The following is a 5851-nucleotide window of genomic DNA, read 5'->3' on the forward strand; positions in this document are numbered from 1 at the left end:
CCACAATGAATATGCATGAGTGAGATTTGCATACCAAGGAAGCAGTGCAAGCAAATCCCTTTTGCACACATATTCATTGTGGATATCCTGAAAACCTTGATTCCCTGGGAGCCTTGAGGTCCAGAACTGAGTAGCCCTGGCTATGGTTTACAAAAAAATAAAACAAAACAGTCAGGGGATAAATCTAAATATATTGCCAAAAGGAGGCATCGAGATGATGTGCAAGAAGTACAGATTCCACAATAGCAGTTATGCCTAAGTCCAGCAGCTAGGTATGTAAGTCTAAGCAGCTAGGTATGTAAAAGCTAGTATTTTATAATCCATGCATGTAACTGCCTGACATGCAATAACCAGCCAAACAATGGTCTCAGTGACATCAAACGGTCATTCAAATTAAGAGAGGAAAAAGGATCTCAGCAACCTCAACAGACAGTCTTATTCAAAACTACAAGTCTGTATAACATAGCGTTCCAGTATCTTTCATTGATCCAAAAAAACTCTTTTGTGTGACCAAGGTGTTTCTATAGGGTGACCAATATATTTATTTTTTAAATTCTTTTTTCTCCTCTTATATTTCAAAACACCCATGCATAGCCCACTGAAATATCAGTATTGCAAAAAAAAAAAAATATATATATATATATATTTGCAATACAGATATATATATATATATATATATATATATATATATATATACTAGCTGATGTCCCGGCGTTGCACAGGTATTTAATTATAGCAATAACACTGTAAATGGATTCAAATAAAGATACTTTATAGTGGTGAATGAAATTATTTTTTTACAGCTTTATAAAGAGTACAATATTCAAATTATAATGTGAAATATTTGACAAAATGAATACAATACAACTAACACAAAACTTGATTATAAACAACATTTTTAGTTTCACCTCCAGGAGCACGAACATATACATTCTTGGGTAAACCCACCCTTGAGCAAGCAACATAGAGTTGTCCATGGGAAAAACAGGGGATCTTAAATCCACTCCACAGTATGTAATAGTCTGTCCTTGTGATTTGTTGATTGTGATAGAGAATGCAAGTCTCACTGGAATTTGCAATCTCTTAAACTGAAAAGGAAGATCTGTTGGAATAAGTGGTATCCGCAGGATAAATACGGTTTCACCTTGTCCCTTTCTGGTTAAGATAGTCGCTTCAATTACATTGGCCAGTAACCTCTTTACACAAAGCCTTGTGCCATTGCAAAGTTTTGGTGGGTCAAGGTTTCTAAGTAAAATAACTGGAGATCCCACAGCTTTTTACATTTTTTCCATTGACATGAATGGGTGAAATATGATTTTCTGTTTTTAGCTCCGCCCACGTGTGCAGGTGGGCCGCGAGACCCCCAGAACATATCACCCCAGGTAGTGAGGGATCTGCATACCAAGTTTCGTTCAAATCGGTCCCACAGCTTTTTACATTTTTTCCATTGACTTGAATGGGTGAAATCTGATTTTCTGTTTGTAGCTCCGCCCACGTTTGCAGGTGGGCCGCGAGACCCCCAGAACATATCACCCCAGGTAGTGAGGGATCTGCATATCAAGTTTCGTTCAAATCGGTCCCACAGCTTTTTACATTTTTTCCATTGACTTGAATGGGTGAAATCAGATTTTCTGTTTGTAGCTCCGCCCATGTGTGCAGGTGGGCCGCGAGACCCCCAGAACATATCACCCCAGGTAGTGAGGGATCTGCATACCAAGTTTCGTTCAAATCGGTCCCACAGCTTTTTACATTTTTTCCATTGACTTGAATGGGTGAAATCTGATTTTCTGTTTGTAGCTCCACCCATGTGTGCAGGTGGGCCGCGAGACCCCCAGAACATATCACCCCAGGTAGTGAGGGATCTGCATACCAAGTTTCGTTCAAATCGGTCCCACAGCTTTTTACATTTTTTCCATTGACTTGAATGGGTGAAATCAGATTTTCTGTTTGTAGCTCCGCCCATGTATGCAGGTGGGCCACGAGACCCCCAGAACATATCACCCCAGGTAGTGAGGGATCTGCATACCAAGTTTCGTTGAAATCGGTCAAGCCGTTTTTGCGTGATCGCGGCACATACACACACACATACATACACACATACCTCCGATTTTATATATATAGATAAATGTGTGCCACTTATCTTAATAAGGAGAATCCCCCGCCAACAAATTCAACCAACAGGACCCATTTCACCACTTGAAGTGGCTTCTTCAAGGGTCTTTTGCAAGGGTTCTACATAAACAACAACAAAATAATATCAGTTTAGATGCACACAGATATATTTAACAGTCAAAGAATGACCCTTCACCTACTGCAGTGAGAAAATTCCCTCAGTTCAGCAGCATTACTGTCTGAAAAATGCCCATGTCCCTCCCAAATCAAACCCATCTTGAAGTTGCATGTTCTAGAATTTGAGCATACAATTTATAAAATACCAACTAACAACAATTAAGTTGAAGTCCTGCCAGTCAAAGAGATTGACTGCTTGAGCTGCCCTCCTCCTCCTCCCTCATGTTGCTTCAGGAATGACCATCTGTTGTATGCTTCCAGTCACCAGTGCCAGCATTCTCCATGGAAATGCCAGTGTTAGCAATTGGAGCCACACCAAACACTTTCTCATTCCTGAAGCGGCATGAGATGGAGGAGGTAGCTTAGGCAGCAGATCTTTTAAGCTGGTGGGGCTTCAGTATTCCTGCTAGCCATTGAATAGGTGCTACAGATTTAGATGGGACTTAGGCCCATAGTAAGGGACTCAGGCCCCCAAGGCCAACTCACACAGCTAAGCAATTTTCAGGATTCCTCTATCCAACTTCCCACTCCCTGGAATATCAACAGACCCTCCTAGGCAAACCTGACCAAACTCTCATGGATTGTTAAACTGCTGCTAGAAGTCAGGTCAGGAATAAATGATCATTGTTCATGTTCTTTCTCTGTTGGACTACCATGGATTGAACAAGTAGGTCCAAAGGTGTCTGTTGATATTGTTTTGTTTTTTTTTGGGGGGAGTAGGGTTGGAAGGAAGGTGGGGAACCTGGGAGAAGGTCTATTTATGTTCAGGGGGTATGAAGGAGGGAGGGCAATCCTAAAAGGGGAGGGTCTGTTTGTGTTCCAGGGAGTGGGAGGGAGAGAAGGTGATCAAAAGTGTGGCATTGTTCATATTATGGAGGTTGGGAGGGAAGGGGGATTGTAATCATAGCAGGGGGACCTGTCCAGATCCCAATGCATTTTCCAGCCAATATTCAGCTGGGATCCGCTGTGAGACATCCAAGTAGTAGTATCGGAGAAGCAGACTGAGACTTGGGTAAATTCCTAGTGAAATTTCTGGTTTGGAGAGATAGAGCTGGGAGTCATAAGCATAAAAATGGTACTCAAAACCACGGGAACAAGGGGAAGTGGCCAAGATGGCAACACATACCTGGTGAGCTGTAAGATATCCTCTGCTGTGCTTCTTTTTTTATTTTTTTATTTCTAATTTTACATTAAATTTCACAAGAGTAAATCTTGCACCATTAAACACAGGGAGAAAAATCGATTCAAGGCATCAGAAATCAAACTTACATTATCAATCAATCATAATAATCCCTTTCTTAGACCACAATTTAGAGTGAGTAGTGATGAGGCTCTTTTGAACCTAGGCTTGGCAGCCTATTAAAAAATGGACAGCTATGTGGTGGAATGGGCAAGCATGAAAAATAAAATAGCCATTATATTTTCCTTCCATTGCTCTGGATTTACTAGTCAGAGTTCGTTTATAAGATAAGGACCTATCCAAGCGCAAAGGAGGAGGGTTTAAATGGCTAGATAAAATTACAATTGGAGAAGCCAGAACAGAAACCAGATAAGACAAACGGGATAATATATTGATCTAAATATGTGTTTTTGTGCGGAGGTCACTGGAAACAGGGAGAGAGCAGCATTCTCTTAGGACCCTAGAAATGAATTTGATAAGCTCTGTTGAAGACCAGAGAAGATACACACAGGCTGTAGCTTAGTTTTATGAAGTCCCATTGTTTCAATGTGTGTTCAGTCTGGTCGCCAGAGACCTGCAGGAGAGATAAGGGTTGGCTTTTGACCTGGTTGCTACAGAGATAGATTTTTCTTCTTACTACGGAGATTACATTCCAGGGGAGGGGGGTTCCCTTTCTTTTTTTGCAGGGTAAAGTTAGAAATGTTAATCAGATATTAAATTTTAGTAAACTAATCGGATGAATTAAATTTTAGTAAACTAATAACATAGGGACTTTCATATTTAAGGATTCAGACTGAAATATAATTACCTCTAAAAATTGTACTGAAGGAGTCATATAGGAAAATGTAGGGTTTTTGGGAGTGGATTGGCCACTCTCCTTTTCTTTCACTGAGACACAGGATTTTCAGTGCATGCTCTTAAATGACTCAGTTACATGGGAGAAATGATTTAAAGAGAAATGATTTAAAGCTGTGTGAATGGATAATTTTTCCTCTGTAAGTATATTGTAATACTTTTTCCTGGTTTCTTCTGTACCTTTTCTTTATTAGATAAGCTAGTATTAAAATGTAACTTTTAAGAATTCTTGTATGAGGGGGACGGACACTCCCCCAATATGCATACAAGCGCCTTATATGGTATTAAGTATTCATGACCAATTAGATGTAGGCAGTAAAATGTTGTCATGTATTAGGTATATTTAAGTGAACCTAGCAGAACAGAATTTTGAGGGCATTATGTCAGAGAAGTTGCATTTACACTCTCTGACTTGTAATGTTCCTCCATTGTACAAATGAATGCCTTGAAACAGGACTGTCTGTTGAATTTTAATAAAACAAGATTTTATCTGAAATATTTGTACAATTATCATCATGTCAGTGCACCTATGGGCAGGTTAGAACCAAAACTCTGCTCAGTTGTAAAATTATACGAGAGATGAAAAAAAGGAAATTAATTACAATTAATAAGGCTTAATGTATCTAAACAACTGCTTTACTTCAACTTCAACACCCTTCCAAAGTCATTCCTTGACGATATTCTTAACATCTATAAATTCTTTCAGGTGGTCTGGAGAAAAGAAGGTATACTTGACTCCTAGGTACCTAACCAGGCATCTGTAGGGATACGCCAAAAGGAACGTATAGCATCTAATTTGATTGTTTCTTGACGCAGAGAAAGAAATTCTTTCCTCCATTCTTGAGTAGTCTTAGCAACATCAGGATATATCCATATTTTCTGTTCCCCAAATAATTTTTGAGAATTTTTAAAATATAGTTTCAAAATCATATTAACATCCTGCTCAAATACGAATGACACCAAGAGCGTTGCTCTATCAGTGTCAGCTGTTATTGTTTGTTCAAGAACAGAAGTCACATTAGCAAAATCTATCTCATTGTTCTGTTTTCCTTTTTTTCCTTCTTCTTCTCTTCCGGGAATTTTTTTATTAGGCAAATAGTAAATCTTATTTATTGGGGGAATACAATTTGAGGAAATTCTTAGATTTTCAATCAAATACCGTTTTAGTAAAACAAAAGGTAACACACCTGAAATTAATGGAAAATTTAGGAAACGAAGATTCAATCGTCTATTGAAATTCTCAAATTGTTCCAGTTTCCTATGTATTGAAGTATTATCTTTATTTGATGCTATCTTAAACTGCTACAAATAGTGTATTTCTTCCTGCATTTGCTTGGTTTGGCCTGAAAGTTCTGTTTTCATTAGTTCCACAGTTTTAGTTAAGGAGTCAAGTTTATCTGTTATTTTAGTTACCTCTTCCATAGATTTAGTCATTTTATTCTCCATACGCTGAAGGAGAAGCCAGATGTTAGTCAAGGACGTCTCCATGGGAGAGGACGAAAATTCCTCTCTCTTGCTTGCAGTCAT

Source organism: Geotrypetes seraphini, chromosome 1 (genome assembly GCF_902459505.1).
Source record: "Geotrypetes seraphini chromosome 1, aGeoSer1.1, whole genome shotgun sequence".
NCBI lineage: Eukaryota > Metazoa > Chordata > Amphibia > Gymnophiona > Dermophiidae > Geotrypetes > Geotrypetes seraphini.